Genomic DNA, 19828 nt, shown 5'->3' on the forward strand with positions numbered 1-19828 from the left:
GGGCTTCTGGGGCACTGGTTTGTAATGAGGGCCAGAGTCGTTCTGTTGGCTCACTTTGAGCAAAATCAATGAGCCAAACATGAATGATTTGTGTCTTTTTCTGTATATGTATGTTTTACTTAAATGAATTTTTTTTGTTGTTTTTTTGAGACGGAGTCTCGCTGTGTAGCCCACGCTGGAGTGCAGTGGCGCTATCTCCGCTCACTGCAAGCTCCGCCTCCCAGGTTCACGCCCTTCTCCTGACTCAGCCTTCCGAGTAGCTGGGACTACAGGCGCCCGCCACCACGCCCAGCTAAGTTTTTTGCATTTTTAGTAGAGTCGGGGTTTCACCGTGTTAGCCAGAATGGTCACGATCTCCTGACCTCGTGATCTGCCCACCTCAGCCTCCCAAAGTGCTAGGATTACAGGCGTGAGCCACTGCGCCTGGCTGAAACTTTTTAAAAATACTACACTTTGAGCAATTTAGAGCTAAAGATATGTTCTGGAAATCTGTTTTATTTATGTGACTCTGAAGGTGGCTCCAGTGATGGCAGGGATGATGTAATGATGCAAATGAAGAGTGAATAATTTTTTTTGATGACGTGTGTAGAAAAGAAAAGCCACGTTTTTATTTTGTGGTTGTTGTTGAGATGGGGGTCCCACTATGGTGCCCAGGCTGGTCTTGAACTCCTGATCTCAGGTGATCCTCCTGCCTTCACCTCTCAAAGTGCTGGGATTAACAGGCATGAGCCACCACATCCAGCCAGAAAAGCTATGTTTCTAAATTGATCTATTAGAATGTGTGATTCAGAATAAATACGTAATTTAATTCCTAAATTACCAAATTCAAATTTTAAAGTAGACTTTTCACTATTTCATTCTAATTCTTCAAATTTATATCTAAGTTGGTCAAAAAGTGTGTTGTGGATTCTCCCATTGGCAAACTGTAGCATGGCCTTGTTTGGTGGGATTTTTTTTTTTTTTTTTTGAGAAGCAGTTTGAGCTCATCTTCTGCATGTTTAGTTCTAGGTGCAATGTTTTAAAGGGAAGACTTATATTATGAAGCTAGGTCAGAAGAGGGTAACTAGATACTGAGGAGCTCCTACTTGGAAGGGCTGTAAGGTAAGATAAATCTTGCTGTAGAGGGTGTTTATGAATATGGGAAAGGCTGTCAGGTGCAAAGAGGCTGGTACAGTCAGCTGGATCCAGGGAAGAGAATTAGGATGCCTGAGTGCAGGGCACACTTCAAGCCAGTATTAGGAAGAATTTCATAATGACTGGAGCTCATTAGAAGGGAGATGAGATATCTTCAGATTAATTCCCATAGATTCAAGAATCCCTAGATTAATCCCCTAGAAGATTCTGGGATAATCTGGATAATTATTTGCTAGAGATGTGGGTGGAAGGGATTTCTTCAATGGATCCGGTCTTTTTATGATTTCTCCCAACCTCAAGAGCTCATGACGTCATGGTTCCTTTCTTAGCTGTCTCCAGTTGGTCAGCTCTGTGTCTGCAAAGTTTACAAGGTGAAGAGCTTATTTGTGAAGTGGTCCACACCATAGAGTCAAGCCATTTTGGCTCCAACCAGGAGCCAGGATAATCTGGTTTGATTCTTGACAGGGATCAAATGAGCCAAAATAACATTTGTTCTCTTAGTTATTTTTTCTAGGTCAACTTCTGAACCACTGGTGTGTTTTGTTTAGCTTAGAAATTAAAACAAGAGCTTGTGGCCAACATTTAAAAATAAGGAATTTTTTTTTTTAAACTTCAGATTCCTGGGTTTTTCTTGAAAAGCCTGTGGTTAGGCAATGCTGGACCCTATTCGCACAGGCAGCGATGGGGTCCCTGTGTTTCTTGCATTCTGTAGAGGGGCTGGCATTCCCGGGCTCACTGGGCACCCCCCCCAACTGCTTCCCTTATTCACTCACATTATCTGCCTGGCCCCAGAAGCTGTTGAGCTTGCAATCCCTTTTCTAAGAAATATTAATAGTTTTCCTTTCTTTTGCACATAATTTCAGTTGCCTTTAAAATCAATTAAATTTACAGTGATTAGTCCATGGTAATGAAAAAACAGAGTCTAGTGCCTGTCAATTTTATATTCCAAGTAAAAGTGACCCTAAGAAGAACTGGTAGAATATCTGCTCACTTGCTTTTCAATGTGAATTTAGAATTTTATTTTTCTTGTGGCCTTAATCTCTTTGCTCCTCACTTTCTTCATCTGTAAAATAAGGTTACTGCAGTAACAGACAACTACCTCAGGAATAATTTTTGTGGATTAAATAAGGTCATACTGGGAAGCACTTACGTCAGTGCCTGGCAGATAGAATGCTCTCAGTAAACATTTATTAAAAAGAGGGAGTATAATGAAGGAATGATCTAAAATTCATATTGTCTAAAATATGCTCAGTAGAATACATTGAGCTAGAAATCTCAAAATATTTGCTGTGGCAATAAATTGACAAACATTTCAATAATTTAGCTGCTATTGTGTTTGGTGGGATTCATAAAGGGCACGCCATTGTCATGTTCACTTTCCAGCTCTCCTGCACCAACCCAGTGGTTACCATAGCCCTAGAAGGAGCTCTGTTAGCCTGGGGATGATCACTTGATGAGGCTGGTATCCTCTAAAAAGTGGTAATAGTTTCCCCACTTGCTTATCTAGGATATCTCTTGAGGAAATTGTCTTCAAAAACAGAAGAAAGACTAAAACCTAAACAAATGAACAAACCAAATAGTTAATTCCTTTTGGAATAAATGGAACAGCAAAAGTCTTTCAGGTATTAACTTGGTGGCAGCCAAACTCAAGGTTAAGGGCACAGTCTTCCAAGACTGTCAAGTCTCCCCAAGACTTCTGACACCACTTACAAGTTTGGGAGTCCCCAGGGCCATCCTCACATGAGAAAAGGTAACAACAAATTTAGGGGTTCCCATGGACTCCCTCAGGTTTGATAAATTGCCAGAATGACTCACCGAGTGCAGGAAAGCACCATACTTAAAATTACAGTTTTATTATAGCAAAAGGACACAAATTAGAGCCAGCCAAAGGAAGAGACACATGGGACAGGACTTGAGACTCAGAGGGTCACAAATGTAAAGCTTCAGTGTCCTCAGGGATGTGTTACCCTCCTGTTGTTGAAGTGTGATAATGTGCACCATTGTCAGCCTATGAAGGTCACTGTCTTAGTCACTTTGTGCTGCTCCAATAAAATATCATACACTATGTACTATACATAAAGAACACATATTTATTTTTCACAGTTCTGGAGGCTGGGAAGTCCAAGCTCCAGGTGCCAGTGTCTGGTGAGGCCTCTTCTCATAGGTGACACTGTCTCAGTGACCTTAGAAAGCAGAAGACCAGAAGAGAGCAAACTCACTCCTTCAAGCCCTTTTATAAGGATCCTAATTCCATCCGTGAGGGCTCTGCCCTTATGTCTGAATCTACTCCAAAAGGCCCCACCTCTTAATACTATCACATTGGTGATTACATTTCAACACATAAATTTTGGGGGGACATTCAGATCATAGCAGTCACCAAATATCAGTGTCCAGAGTTTTTATTGGGGTTTCATTATGTAGGCATGATTGATGGAATCCTTGACCAGCTGATTACCTGGATTGAATGTCCCAATCCTCTAATCTCACTGGGCTTTCAAGGTGGCCAGCTTTCACCCTTAGTCATCTATGAGCACAAACTCTCCAGGGGCCCACAATGAGTCACCTCATCAGCATAAGAGGGGTCCACCATGAATAACAAAGGCACTGCTATCACTCAGGAAATTCCAAGGATTTAGAGATTCAAAGGCTAGACTGCTGCTCTTTGGGTAGAGTTAATTCTTTACTACACAGGCACCTAACTGGGGCAGGCAGCCTCTGTCTGAGATGGTCCCCACTGACCTCCAAGTGACTGAACCAAGTGACTCATTTCTGGCAAATAGAATACTAAAAATGTGATGGGTATCATTCTGGGATTAGGGTACAGAAAGGCTCTGACTTCCTTCCCCATTATTCACCATCTTCTTCTTTTGCTTCTTGCATTGAGGAAGGCAACTGCTATGTTGTGAGCTGCTCTATGGAGAGGCCCATGTGGAAGGAAGTGAGGGAGGCCTCTGGCCAACAGTCCAGGAGGAACTGAAGCCCTCAGTCCAACAGCCTGTGTGGAACTGAATCCTGCAAACAACTCTGTGTGTAAGCTTGGAAGTGGATCCATACTCAGTCAAACCTTGAGATGGGACCCCATGCCCTGCTGACACTTGATTGTGGTCCCAGCTAGGCCACTGCTGAAGTCTTGACTCAGAGAAACTATGATATAGTAAATGTTGTTTCAAGTTGGTAAGTTTTGGGATAACTTTTTATATAGTGATAATTTTTATATACTTTAAAATAACACATTGCCCTATCCTTTGCTTACACTTTTCTCTTAGAACTCTGCTTGCCCATATATTACAAATATCTTTCAGATCATGGGCTGAAAGGTGGATTATGGATGCAGTGTTTAAATTTAGCAATGTCATTTATGACTGTTCATATGAGCTTTGCTGCATAAAATGTTGATATTAGTTTCCCTTTAAGATATTCTTAATATTTACCTCTCAGTATTTTCTTTGTAGTCAATTAATATAAGATGAATGTAGTTTGTAGGTTTAGCCTTTCTTAATTCGTATACAAAACACACAATGTCTAACCATTGCTATTTAAAGATTAACTAGGAGGAGGTGATGGAAACTGTTTAGGGTCACCTTCTTTACACATTAGGTCTATTTTCCCTAACTTGAGTATATATTAAACTACTGGGGGATTGAGCTACAAAAATACTACTTGGTGAGAATTTTTTTTAATACAAATACTGAACTCTGAAGTTATGTTTTTTGTGGAAAGCTATCACTTTGGAATTTGAATTTTCTTGGAGCTAAGCCACTGGTAGTTGTAAAAGCTACACCTGTAAATTTGCTCCCTAGAAGATACTTTCGTTTAGTGACCACTTGTTTCTCTGTGGATAAATTCAATTATAAATTACAATCGAATTGACTTTTTCATAGCATCCTTCACTCTCCAAGTATCTCAAGTCCTCTGTGAATTATAAAGTAATTACAGTGCTCAAAGGACAGTTTCATAATTGTGTCCATGAGTACAGACTTTCTCTATGTTCGAGAAGGGCTCATTCCCAGCCGGGAACATTAAGTTGGATTTTATTGAGACTGGGGACTGCTGGTCCAGACAGCTGGGTGATCCCCTGTGCTATTTTGAAAAGTATCCTGGGATCTTTAATTTCCACCTGGATGGTCAGGGAGGTGAGAGAATGGCCCTCACTGGGTGTGACCTTGTATCCCACTTGGGGTCTTGAACCAGGGGACCCCCAACCCCAGAGGTGAGATGTGCAATATGGTCAATTATACAACCTCTTAATTATTTTTGCTGAATCTCAAGTGTATTCTCATGGCCTGTACTCCCCCAGGTGGGTTCAGATGGTGACCAAGAAGAAATGTTAGAAAATTCCCAGAGAGCCATTTCATGAGAATGTTTTCATTGGTTTGTGCCTGATACTGTTTTGTTTTTGTTGCTGCTTTTTAATAACATTTTTTTCTTTCTGTGGGGTCATTTGTGTAATACACAGGTGACGAACACTCAAGGTTATTTGGTCACATGCCACAGCTTTCCTTTAGCACGTCTGCAATGAAGGAGTCTTTCTCCTTTTGTTCCTTATCATCTGTTAGCTTGGCACAGCTGACTGAGCTGTTAAATGATTACTGCATATTTTGCACCTCACCTTGAGAGGCTTTGGTATAAAAAGGTGCTAATTAAGCTGAAGCTCCTGGCCCTCTTGCCTATGTGGGCCCCAGGAAGCAAAGCAAAAGACCTTAGGGAGCTGGAGCGTGTGTGTGTGTGTGTGTGTGTGTGTGTGTGTGTGTGTGTGTGTGTTTGGTTTTCAGCATTTTGAGGAATTGTTACTGGAGCTTATAAAATAATTGTTTTAGACCTGTAAACACAGCAAATTCTTCAAACTATGTATGAGGTTGACTCAAAAAGCCACGTTAAGGTAGCTTGGCAAATCAACTAACTGTTGATCAGTTTGTGGCGATCGTAAGTCTATATATACTGGATTTGAATATTTTCTGTATTTAAAGAAAAATAAGTACATTCTAAGAATAGTTGTCATCTCCCTCTCTAGACTTGCCTTGTAGATATTTGAAATGGGGATTAACATATTTAAGAGTAGCAGGAAGTGCTATTTCATCAGTGTCTGGAATGGGAGGTGAATTCACGTCCCTGCCTGGACTTGTTGACTAGCTTGCTGGGTTGTGAGAACCACGGCATTCTCCTGGGAATTGGTTCCAGGGCGCTTACTGCATTTCTTCTGAAGCTAAAGCACTTAACTTTGCTTCCATGCCTTTTAATATAATTTGTAGGCTTCAGCAGATTTCTAAAGTACACGACTTGATATCTTTCACAGCTCAAGGTAAATTCTGCAGCATGAACTTATAGAAGTTTTTTTCTTTTACCTGGGGTGAGAACTTACTTTTTCTAGTGCTATTTTTTTTTTTTCTGGGATACCTTTCATCTGTTTACATGAATTCCACTTTTTCTTGCTGTATTAAAAAAATCACCTAAGGTGTCTACATAGGTGTGAAACTTTTGGTTGTGATTTCCTTGAAGTTAGTTGGAACTGGAACATTTTTTTTCTGTATCCTGAATGGCTCACACATTCCCTAACACGGAATGGGTACTCAGTGAACAGTTGTTGAATCAGTGAACAGTAATGGATCAGTTCTGTCAGACAATGGATTGAATTATTTTTACACACTTAGTTCACTCATGGACTGAATTAACCTACTCTTGGGCTGTTTGGGGCATCAAGCGATATTTATACATTTCTGGAGAATGTGGAATCGCCTGGGTTAACGGTGTTTGCGGGTGACATTCGATTGCAGGGGCCCAAGGAACTATGGTTGAATTCTGCTTGGGCATAGGCCATTTTCCACCAGCAAAGTTATGAGAACTTTTTTTTTTTTGATAACTGATATGCAATTTTCAGTTCTGAATGACATCCAGAAACTCTCCTTCTGCAGCAAATGAATAAAATGTTTTGAGGAAATTTGAGAGGAGGGTTGGTCTTTTATCTCTCACCTCTAACAGGAGGACGCTTGCAGTCTCTTAAGAGATGTTCTCTTTATGAAGTGGTGGAAGGACAGAAGCATCAGCCAGCCCATTCATGCTTGGGGACAGAGAGGGAGCTCAGAGCCTAGGGGAGCACAGGTCACTCTAATGAATGACAGCTGTAATAATAAAGACATGCCACCCATGCTACTTTTTGTGGAAACCAGAAACATCCTTGTGAAAGTTAAAGGGAAAAGAAAAATGTGTACTTTGAGGGGGGTGTTAACAGGGGACAGAAGGTGGTGACATAAAGACTGGTTTAATGTGTCTCGTTGTAGCCCCTAAGGCTTTACCTGACCCCATCACTGTCACAACACCTTCTCTGGGACTGACAGTCTTGGTAATTGATGGGTTGGTGGGGGCTGTTTTCTGCAAACACATTAAGGCAGGAGGGAATACTCTGGCCCCCACCTTCCCACGCCTGGCACGGGGGACCTGGAGGCGAGCAGACACAAGGCCCAGCGGTGTGGAGGGGAGAAGGAATCAATTCTGTCAACCAGACTGCCCAGCTACTGTCAGGCGCTAGGACCTTTCACCCACTCCTTGGAGTCATTAGAACTCCCAAATCTCTTTGCAGGCCTTTTCTATCAGACACATACTCCCATGTTTTGATTTTTTGCTCCCAAAGTCATTTTTTAAAATAATTACCTGCATCGAACCACACTTACCATCTGTGGGCTGAGAGCGGGCAAATGATTTATTAGTCTTGGTTTCTAATGGTGCTGAGCAGCATGGGATTGATCTTGCTGGTGACACACTCGGTGGATGCACCGATGGGTGGGAGGGTCAATGTCAGGATGAAGCTTCTTGTGGAGCTGACATGCATGTGGGGACCCGGGGTTTGGTGTTTAGTCGGCAGACTGTGACATTGCAAAAGTGGAGTTTCAAATCAGGGTGGGTAACAGGAGGCAGAAAAAGCAGTGAGGGAGCTTCTTGGGATGTTTTACTTTAAGCAGAAAATAAAACTGCATGAAAAGAGGAGACAGAGTATGCAACTCAAATCATTGCCAAGAAGGCTCTGGGTTTCTTCTGTGCACACTGTCTGCCTTGTATTCAAGGGTTTGACTGTGCAGAGGCCAGTCATGTTGGGGGACCCTGAGCACTACACTTGGCATTTGGGTGTATCCTGATGTACATCCAAATCAAGATATCCATCAATATAGCCATTTCCACTGCTTGACATTGTTTTGGGGGCTAGTTTTTTAAAGATCAATGATTGAATTGTAGCTCGGCTGATTGGATGTGTCTTCTTGGAGACTCACCTGTCCTCCCCGATGAGATGCTGACTACACAACAGCAGTCACTGTGCTGGGCACATGGGCAGTGTTCAGGAGACGTGGCTTCCTTCCTCCTTCTTTCATTTCTTCCTGCCCAGAACAGCAAGGCTGAGACTGATAATAAAATTCCTGGAACATGGAGAAACTAACGTGGGGAGAAAAACAGAAATATATTGTGACTTCCATGGGCTTTGGGCACTTTTGGACCTCCCCCCTCTCTTTTCCATAAAAAATGCATTTTAAGACATATTGGCATAAAGATGGAATTATTCATAGTACATATTAAAATTTTTCCACTACCTAAAAGTTTGTGATTTTATTGTCTTCTTGTTTTTAAAATAAATTAAAATATTTTCAAAGGCCCTTAGAAGAACTGTGGGCCCTGGGCTCGGTGCCTGCTGTGCCTGATAAATCAGGCCTGGAGAAGAGACATCAGTGACATTTTAGTGTCAGGTAGAAAATGTAAAATATCATGATTGTTTTCCAATGATATACTAAGTAAGACACATAAGATGTGTTTTAATTTTTTTTCTTGATGTATGCTGTGGTCTTTTAGTTATAAATGCTGAATATTGTTAAAACATAAACTGAGGCACCATAAAAATTTAAAGAGTTTATTTGAGCAAACAATGATTTGTTACAGAAACACCAGGGGTTCATCGAGGTCCTGCTGCTCACTGCACAGAAAGCCAATCACCGAGACAATGAATATTGCCAAGGAAGAAGGCTTTAATCAGGTGCTGCTGTCCAGGAGATAGGAGATCAGTCTCAAGTCCACCTCCCTGACTGATTAAAACTAGGGGTTAGCAGGGAAGAAATGTAACAATATGTAAGAAAACAGGAACTAGGGAGGGGCAAGGAAGAAATCATGAAGAATGAGGGGCCTGACATCTCATTGCATGTGATGATCTGGTGAGTTTCAGTTCTTTGATACTCTTTGAGAGGTCTGAGTTTCCTTTCCTGTGGAAGGAACTCAGATAAAACAAATGTAAGTTTGAAGCTGTAAGATCAGAAGGATCAAATTCTATGTTGATCTGAAAACTCCATGGGACTACTGGGTCAGTTTCAGATTCATGAATCAGGCAGCTCCAAACTAAAAGTGGTTCAGTGCCTATGGTGAAGAAAGGAAGAGACAGGCTTTTGTAGAGTGAACGAGGAAACAACAAAAATGAAATATTTGATTGGTTACAATTAAAACTTGCCTCGTTTGGTCTATCCTGCTGAGAAGTCCTCAGTTATATAATTATAAATTTGTTGGTGGCTTCTGATTGTTAGAGCTTCAGTTCTGGTTTTCTAATATGGGCATTTACAGAAATAGCTCATGTTAAGTTTTGTTTCTGTTTGCAAATCAAGCAAGATTAAGGTCATTAATGAAGCCTAACTGGCTTTACCTGCTCAAGGCATCTTCAAGCCTGGTTTTCATTTTAATTTACTGTAACAGTACTTTAGATTTTTAAGGTAAAGTTAGAATCCATCTTTGTTGACTCCAAAACATACTCTGAAGTTTGAACTTTTTAATAACTCCCTGATATGTATTAACTTTTTTTGTAGGTATGACTGTCATCTAAATTTCCAAGTTCTTTTTTTTGAGACAGAGTCTCACTGTGTTACCCAGGCTGGAGTGCAGTGATGCGATCTCAGCTCACTGTAACCTCCACCTTCTACGTTCAAGAGATTCTCTTACCTCAGCCTCCTGAGTAGCTGGGATTACAGGCGTGTGCTGCTATGGCCAGCTAATTTTTGTATTTTTAGTAGAGATGGGTTTTCACTGTGCTGGCCAGGCTGGTCTTGAATTCCTGACCTCATATGATCTGCCTGCCTTAGCCTCCCAAAGTGCCGGGATTATAGGCATGAGCCATGCCTGGCCTCCAAATTCTTTGTAGTAAGTACTTAGTATTTTAGACTTCTTAAGCTTTTTCCTCCTACTTAGCTGAAATTTTGTATCCTTTAAGTACTTACTACAGAGAACTTGGAAATTTAGATGACAGTCATACCTACAAATAAAGTTATTATGGATAAGTTATAGCGTTATTTAACTTATTATGGGTAAGTTATAGTGTTATTTAACAATCAGTATGCTACTTAGGAAAAAACTTCCTGAGCTCTCTGCAAAAAAACCTGTTGTAAAGCAAATAATGCCATCTAATGTATTTGCTTGTCACTTGGGTTGTTTTTCCAATTATTGAAACGTTTAAACTGAATGCATCTCTATTCTTCCTAGCCTGGTGAGTACTGAAGGGTTGGGCTATATCTCTGACTTTTTTCCACCCTGACAAGTGTTTCCTAAGAGCAAGTGTGGTGCACAGGTAATAGCCTAGGCTATAGAGGTGACTGACTGTAGTTCAATTCCTCGCCTTTCCATTTGCTCTAGGGCAAGTTACTGAAATGCTCTGTGCTTCTGTTTCCTCAACTATAAAAAGAGGAAAAAAAATGCAAGTATCCTTCATAATCCAAAGCAAATTTGTTCCGTATACCAGGTAAGACGGTGAATATCCACAGAGCAGAAGCCCATGTCCCTTTATTTAATTTAATGTATGTATTATTAATTTTTCTATTATTTATTTTTAAAACTGATATAGAATTGTACTTATTATTAATGGTGTACAACCTGGTGTTTTGAACTACATATACATTGTGAAATGGTTAAATCAAGCTAATTAACATATGCATTACCTCACATACTTATCATTTATTTTCGATAAGGACACTTAAATCACCTTTCTTGGTAATTTTTTTTTTTTTTTTTGAGACAGAGTCTCGCTCTGTCACCCAGGCTGGAGTGCAGTGGCGCGCTCTTGGCTCACTGCAAGCTCTGCCTCCTGGGTTCATGCCATTCTCCTGCCTCAGACTCCTGAGTAGCTGGGACTACAGGCACCCGCCAACTTGCCCGGCTAATTTTTTTGTATTTTTAGTAGAGACAGGGTTTCACTGTGTTAGCCAGGATGGTCCCAATCTCCTGACCTCGTGATCAACCCGCCTCGGCCTCCCAAAGTGCTGGGATTATAGGTGTGAGCCACCGTGCCTGGCACTTTCTTAGTAATTTTCAAGAAAGTAAAATATTATTACTAACTCTAGTCCCTGTGTTGTACAATAGATTTCCTGAACTTATTCCTCATATCTAGCTGAAATTTTGTATCCTTTGACCAACATCACTCCAATCACTCCGACCCCGCAGCCCCTGGTAACTTCTATTCTACTCTACACTTCTGTGAGTTTGACCTCTTTAGATTGCACTTATAAGTGAGTGAGATCATACAGTATTTCTCTTTCTGTGCCTGACTTAATCTCACTTGTGGAAAAATAATAAACAAGTTTCTAACTCATCCTAAAGTCCCAAATGATGTCCCCCCAAATCCCTAAAACTCAAACAGGTTGGTTCATGACAAACCACTAAAGATGTGTGCATGACACAAAGTGTTTAAAATGTTACCTCATTTTAAAATAATTAACTCATTGATGGGTATGCTTGTGTGTACAGTAACTCCAGAAATGATTTTCTACAATTCATGAAACATATACTCTAATGTAAATGAGCAATGAGGTAATACATTAAAAACAGGCAGGGCATGGTGGCTCACGCCTAGAATCCCAGCAGTTTCGGAGGCCAAGGTGGATGGATTGCTTGAGCCCAAGAGTTTGAAACCAGCCTGGGCAACATGATGAAACCTCATCTCTACAAAAAATACAAAAATTAGCTGGGCATAGTGGCATGTATCTGTTATCCCAGCCACTCGAGGGGCTGAGGCGGGAGGATCGCTTGAGCCCAGGAGGTTGAGGTTACTGTGAGTTATGATAGCACCACTGCACTCCAGCCTGGGTGACAGAGTGAGACCCTGCCTCAAAAAACCAAACCAAACCAAACAAAAGACAAAAATACAAAAAAAAAAAAAAAAAAAAGAAACCCATTGTGAAGTAAAATAAGCAAGCAATGCAAATTTAAAAAATGATTCCTTATAAATTGGAGACCTACAGATTGAAGGTGATTGAGATTTGGAGGTGAGAGAAGGGATATGGAACTGTTGTCACTGTTGTTGCCTGTGCTAAACCTCTAAGGTACAACGACTTCTTGGTCCATTGGTAGTAAAAGCAACTTGAACTTTATCTTCATAATCAACAGCACTAGAAAGAGTGTGCTCTGTCAACAAAAGAGTGTTGATTGCAAAATTTTCATTCATCATACCTTTAATGGATGGTGACAGAAAGCTGCTGGTTTGTACAGGCTTATGATAATGGTTCGTACAGGCTTATGATTCAAATATCAGGTGACAGACAATGCCTTCTCTTCTACTTGGCTCTAAAGGGCACTGAAGTTGTTGGAGTAGTATATCAGTGAGAGTTTTAGCCTAACACCTTCTTCATAAATGCCTCCAAAAGTAGCATTAGCCTTTGTTTAGGTTTCTATCTAGGCATATATTCTTGTCTTCTGAAATGGACATATAAGTTGCCTTTTTTTCTTTCTTTCTTTTTTTTTTTTTTTGAGACAGAGTCTCTCTCTGTTGCCCAGGCTGGAGTGGGCAATGGCATGATCTCGACTCACTGCAACCTCCGCCTCCTGGGTTCAAGCGATTCTCCTGACTCAGCCTCCCAAGTTTTAATGTGTAGAGAGGCAGCACCTGAAAGGTCTCCGTGGCTTCTAATAGTCCAGGGAGACAAGAAGTCAAAGAGGTCCCTGTGTGGACACTAGGAGAGGGGACAGGGAACCTCCTGGGAAGCAAGTCACTCACATGGCCAGGGCCAGAAAGCCCTCAGAGAGAGCAGAGAAGAGAGTCACGAGGGTCTGTGGTTGGTGTCTGGGTTGATATAACACTGTTTTTTTTTTTTTTTTTTTTCAGTTAGTTTGCTAACGTCAATTCTGAGTTAGAGACACAAGACGTGTGGGCTAAGAGATGTCTCCATGTTCAACACACACTAGACAAACTTAATTATTTATAAGAGTCTCTATTGGAGCACTTCAGGCTGTGCAGAGGCAGCTTTTAGATGGTGAAGGCAGAGCTAGTTTTTTTCAAAGGGCGCTGGAAAGATAGGGCTAGTTTTTGGATTTTGTTTCACATTTTGTTTTTCAAACAAGCTGGTAAATATTGAATTAAAGCATTATTTTGGGCCAGGTTTACATAGAGTGGCAATGAAACATTTCACTGGATAAAGGAATAGGGGGAAAAGAGCCCCAGGGTTTCTTGCCTCTGGATTTGTAGCTTTCTTGCATCACTAGGGGATCATTTCTGCAAATGGAGTGGGAAAAGCCAAAGCTTTGGAATAGATTCTAAGTGAATGGGGAGAAACAAACGTAGGGTGAACACACACACAAGCCAGACAGAACCTTGGTACAAAAATCAGATGCGCCATAAAGACTGTTTCACTTTAGGAATGATGTCTAGATTTGAAATGCTTGGTTTAAAACGACTATTACGTCACCGCCACCTGCTGGCCAGAAACGGTATTAGCTTAAAGCTCCATTAGAGTAAAGGGTCTTCTTGGGGTGGGGTAACTGATTGGGATTCTCATGGTTATTTTTATGTGGAAAGAGTCTTTCTCCGAGAAAATCTGCTTTTGTTTTTTCTTCTTTTGTCTAGAAAATGTTCTGTTATTTTTAAATGAACATTTTTAAAATTTATAAAAACATAGTGATAGGAAATTTTAAAAATACAGAAAAATATAAGGACTATCTATATTTACACATTTTCCTAGCATGGAAATATTTGAAAAAACTCCAACAAAATTGGAATTTATTATACATATGAATTTGTTTCATTTAGTTACTGAATTAGTTTTTTGTCATGAAATATTTTAAACATACAGCAAAATACAAAACATAACAGATGCCCAACTGGATTTAATTCATTTTTAAAATTTTGCTACATGTTTTCTCTAAAATTTTCTTTTGGAAAATACTACTTTACAGGTACAAATAAAATTCACATCTGTCCCCACCCTCATCATCAACTTCCCCTCATTATTCCCCAGATAGTACCACTATCTTAAAAATGATATGCAACTCTTTTTGTTTTTATGAGTTTTGCTTTATATGTTTTAAATTGTATACAATTGAGTGATACTCTATTCTTTATTCAATTTGTTTTTTTTCACTGAAAGTTATGTTTATGAACTTTATTTACATTTACGTAGGTAGACCTAGTAGATTCATTTTTACAAATAGCTGAATTAAAAAAAATCTTATCTGGAAGTATTGATCTTTAACTGGAGAGTTTACTCCATTTACATTTTTTGTGAATATGTTTAGATATATTTCTACTATATTCTTTTTGTTATCTGTTTATTGTGCTTTGTTTTAAACATTTTTGTTTTCTATCACAGGCTGTTTATTTAAAATTTTTTTCCTCATCTACTTGTTTTGAAGTTATGTTTCCTATTTCTTTTCTACCCTTCAATTTATACTATGTCTACTTAACAAGTCTAAACATAACAATTATTGCTTCTTTCTCCAGAAGAATACAAAGACCTTAGAATGTTTTAAATTACTTTTACATTTCTTCCATCTTCTATCTTATGCTTTTTAGGATTTTAAATTCTTTTTGTTTTAAATCACTATATTAGCGGTCACATCATCATCACCACCACTACCACCACCACCACCATCATCATAATCATTACCAGTCAGTACTAAGCATTGAGAAAACAGCCAAGCAAATATGAAGCAAAGAAAGCCAGAATAGCAATCTTACTCCTTTTTGTTCTTTCATTTTTGCCTTGAATTAAGTCTTATCTATCATCTATCTATCTATCTATCTATCTATCTATCTATCTATCTATCTATCTATCTATCTATCTTTCTATCTACCTATCTACCTACCTATATATCTCAAGGAACAATTTAGTCTCAAGCATATAAAGTCACAATGTGGCAGAAGTACAAGGAAAATAAATGAACCAATAATTTTAACATTCTTTTTGGAAACTGATAGATTTAGGAGACAAATAAGTACAAAGATATAGAAAATTGAATAACACAACCAATATTAGGCATCACATTTTATTAAATTTTCATCAGTCTGATAGTTGCTAAATTCTAACTTGTTTTAATTTGGATTTAAAATTATTATTGAGATTAGGTATTTTTTCATATATTTATTGGAAGTTTGTAGTCATTTTTGTGTATAATTAACTCCATGTTTATTGGAGATGTTTGTTTTTACTGAGTTGTAAGAACTGTTTGTATACAAAAATCATTAAATGTTTATTTGTTATATATGTTAAAATATTTTCAGATTTATCATTTGTCTTTTAATTTTGCCTATTCTTTTTCAGGGCTTATTTTACATTTTAATGTTTGTATACTGTATTCTAGATATCTTCTTTGGGAAAAGATTAGTTTTTTGGAAAGGATGAAAGAATGAAAAGATTAAAGAATGAAAAGGATAGGGTAATGAAGGGATCAAATGGGAATGCAGTAAAAACTAGAAAGAAAAAGAAACAAGAACCTAAAGAATAAGAAGAGGAGGCAGGTCGGGCGCGGTGGCTCACGCCTGTAATCCCAGCACTTTGGGAGGCCAAGATGGTCACGAGGTCAGGAGATCAAGACCGTCCTGGCTAACACAGTGAAACCCCATCTCTACTAAAAAATATATACAAAAAATTAGCTGGGTGTGGTCACGGACGCCTGTAGTCCCAGCTACTCGGGAGGCTGAGGCAGGAGAGTGGCGTGAACCCGGGAGGTGGAGCTTACAGTGAGCCGAGATTGCGCCACTGCACTCCACCCAGGGGGACAGAACAAAATACAAAAGAAAAAAGAAAAAAGAAAAAAGAAAAAGGGAGAATAAAAAGACATAAAGGTCTGGGACCTGCAAATCATTTACCTAAAATGATGAATGGAGTTCAAATATGAAGTAACATTTTTGGAAAGCAAATTATAAACTTGTGAGTAAGATACATTAAAAAACAAACAAACAAAAATACCCCTTGCTGCCTAGTCTTGGAATTGGAAAATAGAATTGGACAAAATATCAGAGATATCCTCTTAAACTTGGATTATACACACATTCCTTTTCCTTGACTATTTGATCTGATGGAGCAGGATGCTAGGTCAAATTTACTCCTTTTGGGAAACCAATATATGAGGAGACAAAGTCAAAGTTTTATATGGTATTTAGAGAAGTCCTTTACTTTTTATTTCATTTATTTTTTATAGTCTCATTTTGGAGTGGACAGCTACTGGGATGAATTGAAGAATTCTGAGGAGAATGTTTTAGACTCATGAGCAACTTCTTGGTTGTTCCTGATAGAGGACTGTCCTTTGACACACTCACAGGAGACACATTAAGATCATAGAATTACAGTAGGATAGCCTGGAAAGCTCTTTAGAAATGGAATCATCCGACCTTCCCAGATGAGGAAATGGGGATTTGGAGTGGTTCATGGTTTGTAACCCAGTACTCCCCAGCTTGTCCTTCAGAACATGGCCAATTTGGAGTTCTGGGTTAATAAAAGTGCTTTTGTGAATTCAAGGACAACCCACACATATCCCTAATAAATGAAGGCATCTCTCATCAGAATCATAGGCACACCTTGAGATCTGGGGAGAGCACTGATCTGGGAGTTGGGGGATTGGTGTTCTAGTTCCCCATGACCACCCCCAGCTGAGTGACCAGGAGACTCATCTGCCACAGGAGGCAGTGGAGAGAAGACCCTTGTTCTCTCCCACTCTAACATCCCCCATGTCTCAGTTCCTGCCTGGGGTGACAGGTACAGTTTCCAGTGCACGGTCTAAGGCCTCAGGACTTTATCCAGGGGTCTTTGCTACAGACTGGTTTGTTCTGTAGAGCAGAGATTGGATATACAAATGAACAATTGATGGTTCATTTATAAAAACAAAACACTGACCCACAACCTGTAGCCACCTGCCCAGGAAACCAATCCCTTATCTACAATAACCAGCCTGAGAAGCCAGCCTGCTGTAAGCCAGGTTTATGAGAAGTCAGATTGCCATCTCTAGTAACAATGCAGGAAGTCAAACAATAGCTTCCATAACAATCAGCCCCAAATGGCCAAGACTTGATTAATAACTGATAGCCTCTCTAATTTTTGTCCCTACTTCCAACTTAGTACCAATTAGACAGAGCCCACCATGCACCCCTAACCAATCCCATAGGATGCCCTGTTCCTGACACCAGCAGCCTCCAATCAGGGCACATCTAAAGCCTTTCCCCTACATTTTATCCCAACAACAAAGCTCTCCCACTCCTCTGCCTGCCTTTAGGTCACTGCCATGTGCAAGTGACAATGGCTGACTCCCTTGTTGAAGCAAGCTCTGAATAAATAGCCTTTGCTGTTCTCATTTGGTTGGTCTTTGCCTCTTTCTGCCCAGCAGTAATGCAGGGATGAGACTAGAATGCTGGGCTTCATCCACCTCATCCACCCCAACCTTCCTCTTGGCCCTTGAGGGTTCCAGTAAGGAGATCAGAAGCCAGAGACATGTGGGCGCACAAAGACCCCTCCCTCCCACACCAAGACCCACCCATTCCCAGCCTTCAAATCTTGTTTTGTGTGGTCTCCCAGGTGACTAACCTCAATGTTATCGACAATGACTGAAAAAAGACAGTATTCATGGAATAGAAAATCTATGTAACTTCAGCTTGGGTCTTGCTGCTGGCAGTGTACTTAGATGTACGTTTTCAGTTAGTTTTGTCACCTATGAGCTAGAAAATTGCAGCATTGGGTTAGGTCATTGGAGTTGGGTCAAGATTCTGTTTGAGAGCAATTGAGTATGAAATCTGTTCCAATTTGCTCAGACCCAGGTAATTTTTTTTTTTCAACTTGCTTTTGCTGATAATAAGTAATTTAATATTTGACAGCAGGGGAATGTGAAAATGTAAAAAAAATGTATTAAAAAAATTAGACTGGGCACAGTGGCTCATGCCTGTAATCCCACCAATTTGGGAGGCTGAGGCTGGTGGATTGCTTGAACCCAGGAGTTTGAGACTAGTCTGGACAACATAGAGAGACCCTGTCTCTACAAAAAATAAACACAAAGCATCCTGGTGTCATGGCATGCACCTGTAGTCCCAGTACTCAGGAAGCTGAGGTGGGAGGATTGCTTGAGCTCAGGAGATTGAGGCTGCAGTGAGGCAAGATTGTGCCATTGCACTCCAGCCTGGGTAACAGAGCAGGACCCTGTCCTGAGAAAACAAAAACCAAAACCAAAACCAAAACCAAAAAAACCTGTTTATTTACACAATGGTCATTGAACTCCTCCTGCCTGCTAGGCTCATGACTTACTATCAAATTAGATTTTCATCATGTCTATGAAAGCACAAGTTTATGCAGATGCAATTGGGTCATTGTTATCATTTTCTTTTCACATATTCTTTTCTGTAGTTAAAAATTGATTGATTGACAGAGTGTTGGATGAGAAAAATGCCTGGAGTGTTGGTTTTTTTGTTCTAGGTTTTTGTGTGTGTGTGTGTGTGAGTTTGACCAACTGCATCTTCATTTTCAGGGATGTTTATTATAAAAGTACAGTTCACCGGGCCTCGCTTAGATCCACGGAATTGGAATTCTGGGAGATGGAATCTGCATTTTCTTTTTCGGGCTCCTCATGTGAGTTCATGAACTCAGTCTATGGGTTTTATACCACATGGCTTCTGTGTTATTGGATGGAGAGGAATTCTATTATGGTTGAAAAAAACTCAGAAAAGGAGGTTAAGTGGCCCGCTAAAGGTCACAGAATCAGTTAATAGGTGGTTGTAACACACAAAACCCAAGGAGTAGAATGATAAAGCGATTTGGATCTGTAAGTCTCTCTGAGGCTTTAGGTCAAGTGCCCAGTATTTGCAACTCATAAAATAAATCACTTAATAAAACAAGATACTGTTCTCAGTCAAAAGCTCATTGAATGGGGTGGAAAACCTGGTGCTATTTCTGGAGCTTTGGTTTATCTGGGTGTGGCTCTTGGGCAGTGAGGTGCTAGGGTCTTAGAAACCTGGGCTCCAACACGGACCCTCACTCAGGCGGGCTTTCTTAACTGAATGAAGGAACCAGGACCTCTGGTTGTCCTGTTCGTAAAGCAGTCAGAATAATGCCTCTCCCTTTCCAAAGAGAGTCAAAGCAGTTACAGCATCTTTGAGCAGAGTCTTCAACAACATCAGTTTCCCCTGTGGTCTGGGGGATTCTGTGGAGGTTTAAGCCATAGCAACCCCCTCCCCGTTTTGGGGAAGTAACTGAATCAGGAAGACTGTTTTAATCAGAATGATGCCCCCTCTTCCTTCCTCTTCTGTTTATGGTATTTGACTTTAATTAATTAATTTGTGACGGGGTTCTCTCTGTTGCCCAGGTTGGAGAGCAGTGGTTCACTGCAATCTCCACCTCCCAGGCTCAAGCCATCCTCCCACCTCAGCCTCCCAAGTAGCTGGGACTACAGGTGCACACGAGCACGCCTGGCTAATTTTTGAATCTTTTGTAGAGAAGGA

General features: G+C 40.2%; 1 long non-coding RNA gene across 1 annotated transcript; it reads left to right on the forward strand.

Moving 5' to 3' along the window:
• Positions 1 to 654: 654 nt before the first annotated feature.
• LOC110743724 lies at positions 655 to 19696 on the forward strand. The gene is made up of 3 exons (XR_002523229.2): positions 655 to 1101; positions 4023 to 9320; positions 18859 to 19696. It is a non-coding gene; the product is annotated as an uncharacterized LOC110743724 (long non-coding RNA).
• Positions 19697 to 19828: the final 132 nt, after the last annotated feature.

The sequence above is a fragment of the Papio anubis genome, chromosome 7 (assembly GCF_008728515.1).
Source record: "Papio anubis isolate 15944 chromosome 7, Panubis1.0, whole genome shotgun sequence".
In the NCBI taxonomy this organism is placed as follows: domain Eukaryota; kingdom Metazoa; phylum Chordata; class Mammalia; order Primates; family Cercopithecidae; genus Papio; species Papio anubis.